The sequence below is a fragment of the Canis lupus genome, chromosome 12 (assembly GCF_048164855.1).
Source record: "Canis lupus baileyi chromosome 12, mCanLup2.hap1, whole genome shotgun sequence".
In the NCBI taxonomy this organism is placed as follows: Eukaryota; Metazoa; Chordata; class Mammalia; order Carnivora; family Canidae; genus Canis; species Canis lupus.
The window spans coordinates 45,593,499-45,613,685 of record NC_132849.1 but is presented as its reverse complement, the minus strand read 5'-3'; the positions used below and the strand labels follow the sequence as shown (position 1 = coordinate 45,613,685).

Here is a 20,187-nt window from a genome sequence, read left to right as displayed (position 1 = left end):
TGTCCCTGCCTCTCTGTGTCTCTCATTAATAAATAAATAAAATCTTTAAAAAAAAAATTTTTTTTTGTTAAAACCCTTCCTGGGGTGCTTGTGTGGCTCAGTCGGTTAAGTGTCTGTCTTCAGTTCAGGTCTTGATCCTGGGGTCCTGGGATCCAGCCGCACCAGCTCCCTGCTCAGTGAGGAGCCTACTTCTCCCTCTCCCTTTGCCCCTCCCCCCTGCTTGTGCTCTCTCGCTCTCTCTTAAATAAATAAATAAAATTTTTAAATAAATAAATAAGCCCCTCCTGATTTTTTTCTCTCCTCTGAATGAGATGTCCCTTCTCTGAGCCCCTGAGCTCTCTCCACCCACCTGCATTCTAATAATACTCCACGTCAGAGCACCGGCTCAGTCTCTTTCATCTTTGTGGCCCGTGCCTGGCACATAGTAGGTCTTTAATAAATGAACAGATGAACATTATTTAAGGATCTGAAGCAAGGGACCTCTGGACAGAAACTCGAGAGCTGCCAGGCCTGCCAAGGCAGAGCCCTGGCAGCTCAGTCTGCTGAACCCCAGTTCTCCTGGAGTCCAGGCCGCATAGAGGGTGTTGACAGAAAAAAACCCAGAAGCAACTGCCAGGCCCCACTGGGCTTCCCAGCTGAGCCCCCAGTGCCAGGCAGGCCCTCAGGCCACCACCAGATGGGCGGGGAAGCCGGCCGTGAGAGGATGGCAATAGGCACCGCATTGTTGCTGGTCATAAAACCATTAGGACCATTGCCGTGTGCCAGCTGCCTGGCCTGCTGTGGTCTAGACCCTCCCAGGCCTCCAGGCCAGGGGGCAGAGCCGGCCCTGCCAGCAGGCCCAGAACCCAGCAGAGAGGTTACGGCCTGCTCTGGGCCCAGTGAGACCAGAGGGCAGTGAGAGAGAAGGCCCAGGACAGAGGGGACCCGTGAGGTCCCTAGTGGGCCTGGACTCCACCAAGACTAAAGGCCCAGGGATCGGGGGGCCAGGGCCAGAGGGCTCACAGATCAACCAGCTGAACCTCGACCTTCCAGAGGCCCCGAGATCCCCACAGGGAGGATGACAGATACCTCTGTAAGGTCTTGCAAAGCAACAGGGCCTCACGGGGGCCATCTTGCCCGGTCCCCACAGTCACCCGCACGCAGCCCTCTCACGACAGGAGCTCCTGTCTCCTCGCCTCCTACTGTGTGCTGGGGACAGTGCCAACTGTTCTTCAGACAGGATTCCACTGGCTTCCGGCCATGCCGGTAAGAGATGGAGGCCTTTCATGCTGATCTGCGGCACAAGGACACTTAGGCCCAGGCTAAGCCAGGGCTGGTGGGGCTGACATGCACATCAGGTGCGCCGGCCGTCTGCCTGCCACGACCCTTCTCAGGCCGGCACACCTGTCCCCTGCCGGCCTGGGGCTGAGGCCGGGGGTGCGGCAGAGGGACACGCTTCGTGCTTGCTTCCATGTCACCATATTTCTCTGCCGGCCTTCAGCCAGGGGTGGGGCCGAGGCAGACACGGACGCAGACACGGACGCATACCCTCTCCCGTGTGATGTTGAACGGGGACGCCTCGGAGGGGAAAACGAGCTCGAAAACGAGCTCCAGGAAGGCACCCATGGCAGGGGCTGGTGCTGGGGGCGGGCCATGGAAGGGGAAGCTGGGGGCTGTTGCCAAGCAACCGGCAGAGGAATTTGTAGCTGCCTTTCCTCCCCTCTCCGCCCTGTCACCTGGGTCGCTGCCACCCACTCGTGGGCCTCTCCGGACACAGACCTGGGCCCAGCTGGAGCCCACATGCCCGAAGAGTTCCCCAGAACCCCTTCCATCCCTTTCTGGGCCCCTCTGAAGCCCTACGCTGTCCTCCCTGCGTGTGGCTCTCCGCGCTGCCCATTCTATGCCAGGGCCAGGTCGCCTGAGCTCCACCTGGGGACCAGGCCCCGATTAGACCGCTGGTTCCCAGGGAACCATTTGGGCCACAAGAGCCACCAGATCGAAGCCGTCCATGAAGTCCCCCAGTGATTCATTTCCCATTCTGGGTGAACTGACAGCTCAAGTCACCGTCCCATAGAGCTAACTTGGCCCACTGGCCCTGCCCTGCCACAGGCCAGGCTTCAGCCAGCTGCCTATCTTCCATTCACAGCCCATCCCTGCTACTCCTGGCCTTTGCTTAGAGGCTTCCCAGGGTCTGTAATGTTTGTCCCTGCAACCCTTCCAGAAAGAACAGGCACCTGAGTGGCCCTAGCCTTTGCTGTCGGCCTCCAAGCTCCTTTCTTACCCATTATAAAAAAGAGTCATCCTTCCAGCCCTACCATGACTCAAATCTTTTCCACGTTCTCATCCAGAAGCTTTAAAAAGTGTGGTTTTATTTATTTTTGTTGTTGTCATTAAGAAAGTAACACATGTGCGTTTACATCTTTTCAAAGATTACAAAAATGTATAAAGCATATAAAGAGGCAGAGACTTTGTGGACAGGTCTGCTGGGTAACCTTCCAGAACAACTTTTTCTGTCCATGTATATATGTATTTATTTTTAAAGGGTTTTACAAAAACAAGATCACACCCCCACACACTGCCTTCGTGGGTTACCCAACACCATATCACAGGCATGTAACACATCAGAATAGACGTGCTTACTACCTCCTTTCAAAGGCTTGGGGGAATCTAAATAGATTCCTCTTTATCCATTAAATGTATTACTCTTTTCAGAATCTCTAAAATTGATCAGACAGGACCATTCTTCAAGAAACCCCTTTCCCACAGGTTCTGTTTGGTGGAATGTTAGAGGATACCAGCTGCTAGGCATAGGCCTGTGTGCCCTCCCCTGCCCCTCTCAGGGTCCTCTGGGGAACCTCTGGGGGGGAGCAACACTCCCAGAGCCCCCAGCTTCACAGCCGCCCAGGCCCAGAGTTCCCTGATATTCCCCATGACATGGCCCTGTCAATCCATGGCTCAGTAAACCACAGACCTGACCCCGCTGTCCCATAATGTCCTCTCTGAGCATCTTTCAATCTGTCCAAGTAAAGCCCACTGGGACACAGGGATCTAGGGGATGTGTTAGGTCTAGAACACCTGCACCAATCCCTAGGCCCATTCATTGGCACAGCAGCAGAGGAACTAGAGTAAGAGTCAGGACACCCAAGTTCTGACCCTCACTTACTCGCTGGGAGGGATGGGTGGGCCTCTGTCCCCTTGGTGTTCCCAGACAGGGTGGCTAACAACTGGCTCAGAATAAAAATGACCTTGACATTTGAAACAGAAACAGAGAGGGGAGATCAATAGGGATGACACTGAGCAGGGCCATGACCACAGGAAATAGAAAATAGGAACCTGGTTATAGAAATAAATAAGGCTGGGAAGGCTTAGGGGTCAGAGGGGACCTCAGCAGGACAGGGGTGGACCACGCTGAGCTGAGCTGAGCTATGGTTGGAAAAAAAATTCCACTCCCTGCAGGGATTCAGTTAGGAAAGCCCCAGACGTCTGCACCTCCTCCCCCGTCGCTGTCCTCCAGACAGGCCTGGCCTGGATGTGATCGGCAAGGGAGATGTGGCCTGGAGGGCCCTGACCACTAGCTGTCCTTGGGGGGGGGGGGGGGGGCGTGCTGCTAGGCACCTGCAGCCACACCCGGATCACATCCCCTCAGAGCCTGCTCGGTTCTGCTGTGGGTGGCGGAGGGAGCCTGCAAGGAAGGGCAGAATCAGCCCTGCTGCCCCCATTTCTCTCCTACTCACAGCCCCTTATGGGAATGTTCTGGATGCTGGGGCACCTCAGCCTGGTTGAGGGGAAGCAGTGGGAGGCCAAGCAAGGGACCCTCCTCCTCCCCATTCATACCACCATTGCTGTCACTGGAGTGCAGATCTTACTTACCCTGGCTGGTGTTCCCCTTAATAGCCACAGACCCCTGGGGTTACTGTGATTTAAATATGCTCTGTTTCCCTCCAAGTCTGAGCTCTTAAGTGCTAGTCTATGGAATATAAAGGGATCATCCAGAGCCTACACCAAATGAGCTCAGCTGGCCCCTTCCCTGCTCCCCTCCTGCCCCCCACCTCCCCATCCGTCCCTCTGGCTTCTCCCCACCCCACCAAGACACTACACGCAGGGCCACGCAGGAGTTAGAGCATAGGGACTGCTCTCCCCAAATCGATGTGGGGCCTCAGCCTGGCCCTCAGCTCACTAGAGGCCCCACTCCACCCCCACCCCACCCCCTAGCATCTCCTCCACCCTCCAGCCACCCATCCCCCACAGCAAGGCTTCCCTCCCTAGGCCTGGAGGCCCCACCTCAGTGGTACCACCTCCTCCAAGAAGCTTTCCCTGATCCCCTCTGGTTCATTGTGGCTTCACTGTCTTTGAGCACTTTATTTCTCCCTCTCCTGTGACCTTGGTCTGTGGTCATCAATTAGATGGGCTCATCCTAAACTCACTCTGTGTTCCCTGAAATCCTAGCACAGGGCTCTGCCCACAAGAAATGTTCAACAAGCAAACACGAGACGCTCAAGGCAGGATCAGAATAAAGAGCTGGAACTACAGCATGAGGGATTTAAGGTGGGTACACAGACAACCTGTTGACAACGTGCTCTGTTACTCTCCAGAACAGATGGCTAAGTGGCACGGAGGAGCCTTCCCCTCTGCAGATCTGTCAATCAGAACATCCACATCAATCAGAACCAGCACCTTCCTCCATCATCCACTCTTTGGCAAAATAGGCGGGAAGGTGGACAGGCTTCTGAGAGCACTTCCCGCAGTACTGGTCCACCCAAGCTGCCCAAATGATGAGGATCCTCACAGCCACCTGACACTGAGCATGGACACTCCACCAAGGGAGTAATGCGCATCGACCCCTGAGTCCTCACGACACCCTCAACTTATTTCCATGGTACAGGTGAGGAAACTGAGGCACAGGGCGATTAAGTTAGGTGGTCCAGATCTCGAGGCAGCAGGGAAGCATCGGACTCCAGGGCCCTCACTTCAGCTGCCTTGAAACAGGCCCGTGTCTAAGCAAGTCCTATCTCTCCCCCACGTGGCTGCACACCGTGTCCGTGGAAGTATGCACACACACACACATGCACCACACCCTGTCTTGCCCACGACATTCAGCCAAGTGCAGGCCAGCTTGAACACACACACATATCTCTGATACTTCATGGGTCTCAGATTTGAGATTTTTTTATTTTTTATTTTTTAAGCGAAAAATAGAGAGGACTGAAAACAAGTCCTCAAGATTTGGGAGGAAAGGAATGTGGCACCCTAGCTGACCACCCTAGCTGTGACGTGGTCACAGAGATGCCCAGCCTCAAAAGGGCAGGTGGGGGGGCTCCTGACTGGTGCTACTATCTGTTAGATACCGGAGTAGGAGTGGAAACGATTCCCCAGGGCCATACCACACATCTCCCCAGGGACCCCAGGCCCGCACCAGCAGCAGGAAGAGACGAGGGAAAGGCCGTGCCTTCTGACGGGCACCCAATCCTGGCCTCAGGCTCTGGTTAGTACTTCCAACCCCGGCCTGGTCCCACACCCAAACAGCCCCCAACCCAGCTCCAAGTGTTCTCAGAGCTTCAAGTTCTCTTTCAAATCTCAGTTGTAAGGCTTGGATACCAATGGTTAATATTTCAGGTGCAACGATGGGGAGTGAGGGGTCTACTCTTAAATTACCCATCAGGAAGCAGGTAAGGCGATTCTGAGTTCCCTACGTGCTTCCCAACAAAAGGAGCCTTGCCGGGCCACCGCTAAGGGAGAGGACACACACCAAAACCGCAGGTGTGTAGCAAGCTCCCCTGCTGTTCAGCAGACACCCAGGGAGGTCCCACTAAATGTCTGATGGGGGACCCAGAAGCCGCCAAGTCGAGGTCCTTATCCTGTGGAGACCACAGGCTTATGGGAGAGAGCTGGAGCAGGGGACACTGTGTGAGTTCCCCAGGGGCCAAGTCACCCTGGGCAAGGATTTTCTAACTTGTCCTGCATTTCTTGCAGGGGACCATTGGCAGTGCTGTGTGACCGTGATAGGAAAATATCCACGAGGAACTCGAGAGCATATTGTGAATTGGACTCGGAGGGGGAAAAAACCCTCGGAAATTATGTACACACACAGATTTACGTGTGAACCTACATGTGAAGGTTTACCTGGAGGCTGTCTTTTTACACTCTCTGTGGAGGCACCTGCGACAAACCTGTCTCCCTGCGGGGGAGGGGGCCCCCACCCCTCACCCGCCCCTTTTTTTTCACAGGCCCATCCCCCAGGAGGCCTGGCTCGCTCAGACCTCCACTCCTTGGAAGCCTTTCCGGATTACCGCTGTGTGGTGAAAACAGACCACCCCACCCCCATTCCCGGGTCTGAAATTCCACCACTAGAATCAGAGCCATAGAATTTCAAAGTTGGAATGGACCTCCGAGCTCCGATCCAACCCCCACCCCACAGAGGAATCCTGTCCGCAGACACCCTGACAGATGGCCACAGTGCGGTTGTCCTCTCCAGTGCTAGGAGGGCAGCCTTGCTCTGTGCCCCTGGCACCGCTCGAATCTAGAAGGAATTCACCTTCCCAAGGCCGGCTTTCTACCGCGGGCCCCGTGCCTGGGATGGGCAGCAGGCTCGGTCAGCCTGAGCCTGAGCCTGAGCCTGAGCATGAGCCTGAGCCGGGAGCCATGCGCTTGAGGAGGAGCTGAAGCCTGAGTACCGACCGAGCAGCTGGACAAGAGTGCAGAGAGGGAGCCAGAGCCCAAAGAAGTGGGGCCAGGGAAGGGAGGCAGGCAGGCAGGTGCCAGACCCGAAGCGCAAGTTTGCCGCCCGGGTGCAGCACATGTACACACATGCACTCCCAGGCCCGCAGCCTCACACTTTCACGGAGATGCCTGTCAAACAGCCCAACGACGGCCTCAACGGGACCTGGAGGCGGAGGGGGACCACCTTGCCCCAGAAACCTAACAGGAACTCCTGACAACCCAAGCCTCCGGACCGGCAGCTGAGGAGAGCACCAGAAGAGAGCCCCTGCCAGCAGAGACGGCAGCCCTAAGGGGGTCCCTCCGCCTGACAGCTGGGCTCCCCAGAGCCCACAGGCCAGTCCTCACTCCAGCAACGCCGAAGGAGAAAAGCCTCCCCGGCTGCAGCTGTCACATCTGCCTGCAAGGGAGGAGGCACAGCTAGAGCAGCACCTGATCCCAGGATCCCTGCAGAGCCCGCCAGCCCAGGAGGCCGGAGGCCGCTTCAGCCGCTGGCAGCCCAGGGTGAAACCTGAAGACTCAACAGTCCCCCAGGGATGCTGATGGCAGCCTCCGGGCACGGGCGCCCGGCGAGGGGCAAGCGGGGTCACAGGGCAGAGGGCGCCCGTGGCCCAGGCCCGGGCTCCCGGCCCTGCAGGCTTGGGAGGGGGCACGCGGGGTGGCTCGGGGCCCCCAGCCCTTCCGCCCCCGCCCCGGGCCCGGCCGGCCGCCGGGGTGCTGGACGCCATCTTGGGTCAAGGTGCAGCCTCGGGGGGCTCCCGCCCGCGCAGGGGGAGAAGCCCCCCGCGCCCCGACCAGGCCGGCAGCGCCTACTCCGCGGGCCTCGCCGCGCAGAGGGGTGGAAGGACGCTGGGGATGGAGAGAAAAGTGGGGAATAACAGAGGGGGTGGGAGGGGAGGGGAGGGGAGGGGAGGGGAGGGCAGGGGAGTGGGTGCCCCCAAGAAGGGAGGTTCCAGGAAAGCGAAATGCAGTTTGGCAGCCGGAGGGCCGCGGGCCCCAGCGCCGGGGGGCTGGGGGAGGCCGGGGGCGGGCCCTGGACCCACGCCAGCTCGGTCCGCGCGCCGAGGGGGAGGGCGGGCAGGGCGGCCTGGGGGAGGGGAGCGGGGTGAGGGCGGGACACGGGCCGCGGCCGCCTACGGCTCCGAAGCTCGGGGTCTCCTGGGGCGCGGGGCCGCGGGGCCGAAGACCCCGATCTGCAGCCTCCGCGAGGCCTCGTCCTTCACTGTGCAGATGCGAAGCTTTCAAGGACACGTCTGCACCGGCCCGGCGGGGGTGCGTGTGCGTGAGTGTGTCCGCGTGCGTGCGAGTGTGTGCGACCGGGGGTGCTGCTGCAGGGGGCGACCCCGGGCGCCGCTCCCGGCCGGGGCCCGCAGCTCGCATCCCCGCGTCTTCCGGCCCCCGCGGCCCCGGCCCGGGATCTCCGCCCGCCCCCGCCCCGCCCCCACACTGCGGCGCCGCCGCCACCGCCGCCGCCGCCGCCGCCGCCGCCGCCGCCGCCGCCCCGGCTCCCACGGCCCGCGGCGGGGGCAGGGAGGAGCCAGGCACGACGTCCCCCCCCGCGCGCCGCCCGGCCCTCCGCGGGGAGGTGTGCCCCCCAAGTGGCACTCTCGCCACCCCCGCCGCCCCTCCCAGATCCGCTGGCACCCCGCACCCCCAGCCACAGGTGGCCGGAGCAGGATCGCTGCGCAGCGCTCCCCGGCCCGGCCCCCGAATCACCCCGCGGCCCGCCCCCGGGGGCCTCCCGCGTCCCCCGCCCCGCCGGGCCGAGGAGGGCCGGGAGCCGGGGGGAGGGGCGGGGGGCCGGGTCGTGCCAGGCTGCCATTTTCTGCCGCCGCCGCGGAGCCTGCGCGGGGCCCGGCCCCCGCCCCCTCCCCCGCTCCCTGCGGGCCGCGGCGGGAGCCGATCTCTCCGGGTCGGGGTCCGCGCCCTGCAGCGCCGCGGCCGCAGGCCCCAGGCGGGGCCCCGGGGCGGGGGCAGGGCCCGGAAGGCGGGGGCGGCCAGGCCGGGGCCCCTGCGGCAGCGCCGGGCCGGGCACCGCGGCGGAGGCCGGCGGCGGAGGGGGCCCCCCGCGGCATTGTATAGACTTGAACTTGAGCCCGGAGCCGGGCGGGGGCGGGGGCGGGGGCGGGGAGGGGGCTCCGCGCCGGGAGCGGGCGGGCGGGCGGGCGGGACGGGAGGGGGCGCCTGCGGAGCCCGCGGGGACATAAACAAACCCTCAGATCCCCCGCGCCGCCCCGGCCGGCCCGGCCCGCCGTCCCCGCCCGCAGCCCCGGCCCCGCGAGCGCCCGGCGCCGAGTTGCAGGGGTCCGGGAGCGCGCCCCGAGCCGGGCACTGCCCGCCGCCGTGCCCCCCGCCCGGCCGCCCGCCCGCCCTCCCCGCCCGCCTCCGGGCCGGCCTCCCGGGCCGCCAGCAGCGGCGCTCATTACCGTGTGGCCGGTGGGGTCGGGCCGGCCCGGCTGCGCGCCCTGGTGCCGCGGCGCCGCGTCCCGGCTCGTCCTCTGCTCTCGCCGCCGCCGCCGCCGCCGCCGCCCGCGCGCCCTCCCTCCCTCCCGGCCCGCCTGCCTGCCTCGCTCGCTCCCTCCCTCCGCTCGCTGTCGCGCTCCCTCTCTCCGCCTCCTCTGCCGGGTCCCCCCCTCCCACCCCTTCTCTCCGCCTTCCTCCTTCCCTCCCTCCGGCCGCCCGCGGGCCCAGGCCTCCGCCCGCCGCTCGCCCCCCGCGGCCGCGCTGGCCCCGGCCCCGGCGCTGCGGAGCCGGCCCGGGAGGCAGCGCCGACTGGGGGGCCCCGGGGCGCCGCGGCGGTAGCGGCCTGGGCGCGCGGCCGGTCCTAGCGCCCTCGGCCCGACTCCCCGGCCTCCGCGGCCCCGCCGGGGGTCTCCGCACGCTGCGAGACCGAGGGCCGGACCCCGCGGTGCCCCGACCCTGCGCTGGGCCTGGGCGCCCCGCCTCGGCCGCGCTCCGGGCCGCTCCGCCGGGGGCCCTGCTGCAGCCCGCCCTCCCCCCGACCCGCGGGGCGCCCCGCTACCTGGCGCTGCCTCTGCGCTGGGTCCCCGCATCCAGCACTGGCCGCAGGGACAGCGGCCCCTCCTCTCCCCGGGCCGGTGTCAAGTGCCTCCCCCCGGCAGCCCGCGGAGCCCCCGGCGGCCTTCACCCTGCAGTTCTCCCGACCTCCACCAGAGCCCACTGCACTCTGCCTGCCTCAGCACTGGGGCCGGGGACAGCAGCGCCGGCCCATCCGCAGCGCAATCCCCACCCGACCCGCCGCCCCCGCCAGGTGCCGCCGCCGAGCGGAGGCCGGCCCACTCAGCGCGGCCAAGGTCGCGGCGCCAGGTCCATCCAGGCCGTCCTGGAGGCCCGGGCGCCTCGCTAGGATGAGTCCCCATGAAGGGAGTGAGCTCCCCGTACCTTGGAGTGTCCAAGTAGAGTTGAGTGCCCTCAATTGGACAGTGGAAGACTGCAAGACTTCGTGGGGTGGGAGGTTGAACTAAATGACATTGAAGATCCCTTCCAGCTCTAAGATTCTGTGCACACCTACACTCCACCCTCACGCTTACTCACCCCTTTCCCGTGGGGGTTGTTCTCATTTCCCAGAGAGTTCTCCGGGCTCCAGGTTTCTGACTTGGGGCATCTCTGTCTACTTCCATCAGCATAGCCACCCTCTGCTCATCACTTTCCCAACCGCTACCTCTAGGCCTTGGCGCTGGACCCCCTGAGCACCCCCAGACTGGCTCTCCGGCAGCCTCCAGCAGCCCCTTCCACTGCGCACCCCCAATCCACCTGGCGCCTCAGCTACGTGGCAGTGCCGTGTGCTCCCTGACCCAAGTACCCACCACCCCCCTCGTGGGCAGGGGCTGCCCAAGATGGGCACTCAGGCCCTCACTGCTGAAACCAGTCCTACTTCTCCCTTCTCTCCCACCAGCTTCACCCCTTTGAGGGCACAAGAACAGTCACCTAACTCGTTGAGACACAAAGCTCAACTTTTGTCCAAGACGTTCCCCTTCTGGAAGCTCTCTAATGTTCCCAGATGCCCCAGTCTCCCCCACCCCCCCAGCCTCAAGGTCAGAGGCCACTGTCCGCACAGTCGTCACCCCATGCCGCTGATGACCGGCCCTGCCGTCCGTGGATTGCAGCTGTCCAGTTCCAGAGACTCGTACTGCTTCCTCCACGAGGACAAGAACCACGTGTGGAGCTCGGCACTGGGCTCCCAGTAAGTTCTCAGTAAACATCGGTTGAACGAATGAATGTGTGCACTGCGGGCCCCTTGCCACTTTCTTTCCACATCCAGATGGGCGTCCACAAATACTCTAACACATGGCTAAAGGGAAGACCGTGTTGAGAAAGATGGTGCCATACCTCTCCCTTCCTCAAGGGCTTATATAACGCTGCCCCCAAATAGCAGCGACTGTTTACCGAGGGCCTCCTGTGTGCCCGGCACCAGACTTGGCACATTTTGCATAGTCCTTGCCAAACCTGTGTGGCGGTTTATACTATCCTCACTCTACAGATGAAGAAACTGAGGCTTGGTCAAAGCTAGCCAGTTGGGAAGTCACAGAACCAGGATTCAAAGCCTGGTTCACCTCACCCTGAAATCACCACAGCACACTTTTAAAAACATTATAGTTGCTCTTGACAAGTTGAAATTCTCAGGATCAAGTATCTGTCGAGTAGAACTATTTGTGATGAAATCATTGGGAGCCCATGATGTGTATGACCTTGGATATCTGTGTTGCTGGGGTCGGGAGGCCCGAGTTGACCATGTTAGAGGGGGGTTATGTCCAGTCAGAAGCAACCATGTGGCTATAGGGTTGGTCCAGAGCCTGGCCCTGATTGTCTTTGGCATATGAAGGCCCCTCCAGGTGGTCCCAAGAAGAGGCATATCAGTGCTGGCTAACCCTGCTGGGCCTTCCTAACCATACATCACACGGGTCTAGCTCCAATTGATGTAGCCTTTGGGCTCCTGTACCCTCTCGCTTCTGTCTCTTTCACTGTGGCCTGATCGGAATCCTGGTTGATCCTAGATTATCTGGGGCAAGGAGCAGTATCAGCCAGGATATGCTGGGTTATCCTGCAATAACAAGCAACCCCAAATTTTGGTGACTTAAAATCACAAGAATTCTGTAGGAAACAATATGGTGGTTCCTCACCAAAAGTAAGCATAGAATTACCCTCCGATCCAGCAGTCCCGCTTCCACGTACATACCCAAACGAACTGAAAGCAGAGACTCTAATAGACGTTTGTACACCAGTGTTCACAGCAGTACTATTTGCAATAGCCAAACGGTGAAGACAACCCGGATGTTCATGAATAGATGAATAGATAAATAAAATGTGGCATATGCATACAGTGGAATATTATTCTGCCTTAAAAGGGAAGGAAATTCTGGAAGCTGCTCCAACATGGATAAACCTTGAAGACATTATGCTAAGTGAAGTAAGTCAGACACAAAAGGACAAATATTGTGTGATTCCACCTACGTGAGGCACATAGAGTAGTCAGATCCATAGAGACAAAGTAGAATAGTAGTTGCCAGGGACTGGGGTGTGTCAGGGGTGGGTGTGTGTGAGGAGTGGGAAGTTAGTATTTAGTGGGTTACAGAGCTTCAGTTTGGAAAGACAAAAAGAGTTCTGGAGGTGGATGGTGGTGATGGTTGCACAATATGTGAATGCACTTAATGCCTCTGAACTAGACACTTAGAAATGGTTAAAATGGCAATTTTATGCTGTACATATTTTACCACAATAAAAAATTGAGCACGGTATGACTATAAATTAAATCTATTAAATCTATTATGAAAAACCATAAGGTTTACTTTTCTTGCTCCTGTTACGTGTCTGTGGCAAGTCTGCAGAGGCGTAGAGCTCATGGAATATTCTGGGACCCTGGCTGACAGAAGAGCCACCACCGCAAGGAGGGCACTGGAGGGTATCACACTGACATAGCCATCTGTCCCTCATTGGCTGGAACCAGTCAAACAGCTCCATTCAACTATCAGGATCCAGGAAGTAAACACTACCACGGATCTCAAAGCAGGGAGAACCAGACATATTTAGCAACCAGCACCAGTGACTACCACAGGGGCCCTTCCAACTGTTTCACCGGCAGCATGTTCCTCTAACATCTTCCCCCTGGGGACTCCAGCGGAAGACTCAGTTCCCACACTTCTGACTCAGACGAGAGTCTACCCTTGGCCCCAGCACCCTGCTAGACTTTATGTCCTCTGGACCAGCCTGCTTCTGAAACCATTCCACCTGCCTTTGCTGCACCTCCTCCCTGATGTGCAGACCTGGCTCACCTACCATCAGGCTCGGTGATTTCAGCCCCACGGTGACTCACCACTTGGGTCATCTTAATATCCACTGCTTGTCACACCCACCCGGAGAGCTGCATCATAGACCACTATCCACGTAGGTTCCTCATCTATAGCAAATGGTGATACTTCCACCTACCTTCCATGTGGCTTGTTATATTCGTCAGGACTCTCAGTCACACGGGACAGAATCCCAGCCTAAACTGGTTTAAATGAGGGGATTCAGTGGTTTAGAGTTTAGACAATGGGGAGGCCCAAGGTTGGAAAGACTAGGGAAATCCGGCTTCTCGAATGCTAGCTCCAGGGCTCATGGTCGCCATCACTCTTGTCTGCTCCCCACTGGGTTGGCACGTTCTCTCCTCCCTGAAACAGACTCCAGGATGGTGGCCAGCAGACCCAGGCCTGCGTTCTCCCAGTTTAGAATCCCAGGGGAAGAACATTGTTTTCGTTTCCCTCAGGAAGTGGCCTAAGGCTTCTAGGACATGAAGCTCCATGTCCCCTAGCAATGACCCACCTCCCCCTCCTGGAGCCTCGAGGTCTGAGACACATCATTGTTCAGTTTGGGCTTTCATTGTCACCCTCACTGAAGCAGAAACGTTCCAAGGGTCACTTCGGTTGTTCTGGCCGTGGTCACAAGCCCACAGCGCACCAGGTTCTACAGCCAGCAGGAGAGCATGAATCACATGCCCACCCCCATAAGGGAGTGCAGGAGATGGCATCGGTACTGGTGCATCCAGCCAGCACCCATGGAGTAGGAGCAAACTCGTTCCCCGGAGCAAGGGGTGCTGAGCAAACACATTCCACTTCCTCCCGTGGCTGCCCGGCATCCACGTGTACCTTCTTTCCTTGTGTATGCACTTTCCAAGCGCTCTGGCTACCTGATAGAGGTGGTGGTTGCACAACATTGCAAATGTGCTACACGCCACCAAATTGTACATTTTTAAATGATTAGTGTTAGTGAATTTCACCTCAATAAAAAAGATATTTTTAAGATGTTCCTACTAAAATGAAGAACCCACGCCATCTACAACTAAAAATGCACTTGATCTCCTTCCCAAAGGAAGATAATCCAAGTCATGACCAGCTCTAAAATCAGGATCTCTGAGTAATGTGCATTTCTCTCAATGAGATGGATGTGGCTGCTTCTTATCCACCACGGTGGCTACATTTTAAACGCAACTACCCAAAATGCCAAATCTGTGACGTCGGAGAGAAAACAGATTATCCACAACAGGGACTGACTTCGCAAAAGAGGAGAGGGGGAAGAACCTTTAGGGGTTGCTGCTCATGGCCTGGACCACACCCTGCCGCCTGGGCTGCCAGGCTCACTTCTTCACAGGTGGATCCAGGTCCCAGTCCTAAAAGAATTTCCCTGGTTCATTGTCCTCCATGGCTGTGCCTGAGGGCCTATGGGGAAGAAGTCTCCTTTGGTGGGGGGGCCAGCTTCCTAGTGGCGCGGTCATGTCTTCCTGGGGATTCCTTCAGAGTTTGAGCAATCCCTAGATCTGGGGATTTGATATTACTTCCCTAAAGCCTCAGCCAGCTGCTAGTCAGCTCATTTTCTGGGGACTCCATGGACCAGCAACCAGCACCCACCCCAAAGTCCCAAAGGGCTGGGTAGACTACTCTGCTAACCCACCACAGAAGTTTTAAACATGAAAACAAAGAGTAGATGTGAAAGTGCTTTGCAACCATTAAAGTGCCAGCATTCTCATGCACAGAGAAAATCCTAAAGACACAAATTCGTTCTGTGTGGTTTTATGTGTTTTATTGTGTATACACAATCTTTTATTCAATTATTTTATCCTTTTATTGGATTTCCCACAGCAACTGTCATAAACCTCCCCCATTTCTAGATGCTGGTTCAGCCCCTTCCCTCAGGAGACACCTCAGCCTCTATCTCTCACTCCCAGCATGAGCCTCACACTGTGTATTGACAGATACAAAAACATAGATGTAAACACACACACACACACACACACACATCCACACACGCCTGTATGTGTCTCTGTATCAGTAGTCCCTTTTTCTGTCCGCTGAGAGCACCTACAAGCAATAAAACCTCCATTGGAATGAGCACACCTCATGCTCAGATCTTAGTTTCTAAATACCATTATTTACTAAAAGGAACTGAACCTTTTTGGAGAAATGGCAGTTTCCAGAGTAGGACCAAGCAAGGAACAAGATGAGCCCAGAGTATGTCACACTGAAAAGTAAGGAAGTGCTCAAAGAATAATGGGATACAGGGGCGGGGCTCCCACTGGCAAAATATGGGAAAATTTGAGCATCAGAATCAATGATGATACCAACAGATTACAGCCCACTGAATAAAATAGAAATCTATGCGACCACACTGCTAGAAATAAATGGATACATCGCAGGTTGAATGAGGAGCAGGATATTTACAGGGTCTCAAAATACTTCCCAACAAAATACTGACTAATTGAAAAGGAAAGAAGAGTGACGTTACAATGGAAAAACCTGAAACACTTCCCTTTTGTCAAATGATTGAAGGTAACATCATCAGTAATGAGCCAAATGGAAATGGTATGCCGCCTAACAGGAGGCTGTGAGAAGGACACAGCATCATTTCTATGATCTTCCAACCCGAGATGCATCGCCTGAGTCCTATCTTGAGGAGACATCCAAACCCTATCTTAACCCATTGGGCTGCTATGACAAGGTACCATAGGCTGGTAGCTTATAAACAACAAAACATTCACTTCTCACAGCTCTGGGGTCTGAAAAGCCCAAGACCATCACAGCAGCGGATTCAGTGTTTGGTGAGGGCTTCCTGGGTCATAGTCAGCCGTCTTTGCGCTGTGTCCTCACGTGGTGGAAGGGACAAGCGAGCACCCTGGGATCTCTTAAAAAAAATTTTTTTTTTAAGATTTCATTTATTTATTAGAGACACACACAGAGAGAGAGAGAGAGAGAGAGAGAGAGACAGGCAGAGGGAGAAGCAGGCTCCCTACAGGAAGCCTAATGTGGGACCCCATCCTGGGTCTCCAGGATCAGGCCCTGGGCTGAAGGCTAAACTGCTGAGCCACCCAGGCTGCCCCGTGGGATCTCTTTTATGACCCCTAATCCCAGTCGTGAGGGTAGAGCCTTCCAAAGCCCTACCTCCTAATACCATTGCCTTGGGCACTAGGTTTCAACATATGAATTTTGAGAAGCACAGACATCAGACCATAGCAAACCCAAAACAAGGGGTATTCTACAAAATAACTGATTTGTAATTTTTTTTTTTTTTAAGAATATCAAGGTCGGGATGCCTGGTGGCTCAGTGGTTGAGCATCTGCCTTGGGCTCATGGTGTGGTCCCAGAGTCCCGGGATCGAGTCCCACATCAGGCTCCTTGTGGGGAGCCTGCTTCTCTCTCTGCCTGTGTCTCTGTGTCTCTCATAATTAAATAAATGAAATCTTCAAAAAAAAAAATAAGATTGCTTTTGAATAAAAAATTTTTTTAAATCACTCCCCGAGGTTGTAGCATTTTGCCTTCCCATCAGGAATATGTACGAAAAAGTATGTTGCCAGTTGAGAAATGTTGTTAAACTCTTGGATTTTTTTTTTTTTAAGATTTTATTCATTTGTTTAAGAGAGAGAGAGCTAGTGAGAGAGAAGACAAGCAAGGAGAGGGCGCTGAGCAGGAAGCCAGACCCGGGGCTCAATTCCAGGACCCCGGGATCATGACCTGAGCTGAAGGCAGCTGTTTAATGGACTAAGCCACTTCGGTGCCCCAAACTCTTGGATTTTTGCCCATCTGATAGGTGAGCAGTGATCTCTCACCACATTTTGTTTTGCATTTCTTTCATTTTGAGGAGGTTGATCATCTTTTCATATGTTTAAGGGCCATTTGCATTTATAAACTGAGAACTATAGATTTATTTTTGAACCTTTTTCTGTCGGGCTGTGGATCTCTTTCTTCTTGAGTTTTATGACCTCTCCATAAATCAAGGGGGTCACCCCTTTGACTGTGATAAAAGCCAACAATTATTTTAGCCAGCATTGTGCCAGGGAGCCTGGTGCGATGCTTTCCGTCTGTGAGGCATTATCACAAGACACAATCCAGACCAACATTAGCCAGTTATCATGAGCTAAATTGTGGAGCTCAGGGGCACCTGGGTGGCTCAGTCGGTTGAGCCTCTGTCTCTTGATTTTGGCTCAGGGTATGACCTCAGGGTTGTGTGATAGAGCCCCACATTGGGCTCTGTGCTCAGCAGGGAGTCTGCTTGAGGATTCTCTCTCTCTCTCTGCCCCGCCCTGGTCTAAAAAAATAAAGATAAAATACTAAATACAATTTAAATTGTGATGTTCAAACAAGAAGGGATTAAGGCTGGGATGAGGGTCTCTAAGGAAATAGAACTGAGCCAGAGCTGCTTGGGATTTGGTGGGTGAGGGCATCAGGATTGAGAGGGCAATATCCAGAGAGGCACAGGGAGGCAAGGAGGTGATGCCCAGGGTCACTCCCCCTCAATCTCTCTCCCTTTGCTGCTGGCCTGACCCTCAGACTCAGGGACCCTCCCCTGTGGAACTCTCCTGACTCTGCTGCACCCTCCTTCACCCCAGCCCTTCCCCTGGTTCCTTCCTCTGCTCCTCCAGAGGGAAGAGGAAAGGAGCTGCCCCCTGCTGAATAGGACCTCATGGGCTCAGGGCAGCTGCTGAGCAACCCCACAGCCCGCCTGGCTCTCTGTGGGGCATGTAATTCAATATCAAAATAAAAGGCTGGAAGCCTGTGGTTGTATCAGCTACAAACATTTTCATGAGTAAAAAGCAGTGATTTTTTTCATTCATATTCTTATATTAGTAATGTACATTCCAGGCTTTAAGTTGAGTTCCATGCCACTCAGTAAAAAGAGTATCTTTGGGGATCCCTGGGTGGCTCAGTGGTTTGGCGCCTGCCTTTGGCCCAGGGCACGATCCTGGAGTCCCGGGAATAAGTCCTGTGTCTGGCTCCCGGCATGAAGCCTGCTTCTCCCTCCTCCTGTGTCTCTGCCTCTCTCTTTCTCTCTCTATATCTATCATGAATAAATAAATAAATAAATCTTTTTTTTTTTTAAAGGGTATCTTTTTTTAATTAAACTTTTTTGGAGTTGTTTTTTTGTTTTGTTTTGTTTTGTTTTGTTTTTTGGTAAGCTCTGAGCCCAACATGGGGCTTGAACTTACAGTCCTGAGATCAAGAGTTGTGTGCTCTACTGACTGAGCCAGCCCGGCATCCCTTTATGGGGATAATTTTAGATTCATGTGCAGTAGTGAGAACTACAGAGAAATCCTCTGTACCCTTTACCAGTCTCCCCCTGACCCATGATAACTTCTCTCAACACCTAAGTGTGGTATCACGATCAGGATACCAACATCGACGTGGTCAAGGAACAGAACATTTTGATTCCCTTTTGCAGCCACACCCACCTCCCCTGTGCCTCTCCCCACCCCCGGGGCAATACGAATCCATGCTGTTTCTACAGTTTTCTCCTTTCAGTGATGTTATGTAAATGGAGTCAGATCTTTTGGGATTGGCTTTTTTCACCCAACATAAACCTCTGGAGACTCATCCGAGTTGTTGCGTGTGTTAATGGTACCTTTTTTTTTTTTTAATTCCTGGGTAAAATTCCACATGCAGATATGCCACCGTTTAACCATTCATCTGTTGAAGGACATCTGGGGCTTTTTCAATCTTTAGCCTTACATTTGGGGCCTCCCTGAGGCCAGGGAGGTGAAACACTGGTCCAGCCGCTAGAGTCACGTGGGGATGTTGGTGGAAAACATCAGGCAATTTCAATGGGAAAGAACTTGGAGACTCGAGAGTGATTGATAATCTGATGTCTTGGGGATCATGTTTAAGGAAGGTGAGTCTTTGGAGGGAGGCAGCCCAGAGGCGAGGAGATCTGTGCTCAGCTCTGGCAGGGGGTACGGGCAAGCGATCCGCCGCCTTCCAAAAGGAACATCTATTGCTGACTGGAAACAGAGATGACGGGAAGGGACATATTCACTGGTTTGGGTTGTTATAGTAACATCCAGATAAAATATATATTCAGGGGCCGGAGGAGAAATGGAACTGAATGCTGATGAGCTGATGGAAGGGGTGGGGAATGACTGGAGGAGCATCGCTACACACACGGTACTTACACGTTATGGAAGCCATGAATAGATGGGCTCCCCCTGGGGAGTGTGGAGACCAGAGACGCTGGGGTAGACCTCAGCCTGGGGTGGGAGAGATGACGGCGAAGGAGAGAGAAGGAGGCTCAGGAAGGCAAGGGGAGAACCAGATGAGTAAACAGAGGCCAAGGACAAAGGGCTGATGGGGCGACAGGGTCAAGGACAAAGGGGGTATATCTGTGATCTATCACCACGCAACAAATTAACCCAAACCTTGGTGCCTTCAACAGCAACACTCATTATCTCACAGATGCTGTGTGTCAGGAATCTGGAGGTGGCTTCATGGGGTCATCGGCTCAGGGGCTCCCATAGGCTACAACTGACGTAGCCGGCTCCAGCCATCTCCAGGTTTGACGGGGAAGGATCCATTTCCAAGCTCACTCATGCAATAGTTCTTAACAGGAATCAGTTCCTTGTGGGTTGTCGGACTGAGGCCTTCTAGTCAACGCTGGCTGAAGGCTGAAAGCGGCCCTCAGCTCCCTGCCATGTGGGCCTCCCCACGGGGCAGCTCACAAGATGGCAGCAGCCTTCATCAGAGTGACAAGCCTGAGAGAGCGAGAGACAGTGTTCAGGCAGGAGGGAAGTCACAGACTTTTGCATCAGACTCAGCTATTCTCTTTGTAAACAGCAGGCCTCCAGGACCAGCTCACACTCAAGGGGCAGGGAATATACAGGAGTCTGAATACAGGAAACCATTTTAGCTGCCTACTACAGGGAGCAAAAACAAGGTGGCTGCATTTGACCCAAGACTGCCCCAGCTGGCCCCTGAGGGGACAGTGTCAGGAGAATGCAAGCAGCAGGCGACAGAATGGAGGAGACCAGCAGTGATGCCAGTTCCCAGCTGCCCCAGCACTTTGGGGGACAGGGACGAACTCACAGCCTCCACCCCAGATCCCAGAAGATCCCAGCTCAGCACCATCTGCTTCCTCCACCCACCCTCCACTCCCTACTTGAGCAGGGTCACGCAGGCAGGCAGGGCCTGGCCCCCCATCTCCCTTTTGCCAGCTGAAACCAATTCCATCTCTCCAGTGAGG

At 56.1% G+C, this 20,187-nt stretch overlaps 1 protein-coding gene and 2 long non-coding RNA genes across 3 annotated transcripts in view; 2 read left to right on the top strand and 1 right to left on the bottom strand.

Annotated features, from left to right (window-relative positions):
• DNMT3A (DNA methyltransferase 3 alpha) overlaps positions 1–9,220 on the bottom strand; it is a 98,432-nt gene extending 89,212 nt beyond the window's left edge. The window contains exon 1 of the mRNA XM_072770837.1: positions 9,120–9,220. The gene's annotated coding sequence lies outside the window, so the exon portion shown is untranslated. The remainder of the gene's footprint in view (positions 1–9,119) is intronic.
• Positions 763–7,312, top strand: LOC140601625 (uncharacterized). Its single transcript, XR_012004624.1, has 4 exons — positions 763–1,245; positions 4,572–4,861; positions 5,593–5,736; positions 5,950–7,312. It is a non-coding gene; the product is annotated as an uncharacterized lncRNA (long non-coding RNA).
• Positions 7,790–10,928, top strand: LOC140601627 (uncharacterized). The gene is made up of 2 exons (XR_012004625.1): positions 7,790–7,965; positions 10,610–10,928. It is a non-coding gene; the product is annotated as an uncharacterized lncRNA (long non-coding RNA).
• The last annotated feature ends 9,259 nt before the right edge of the window (positions 10,929–20,187 follow it).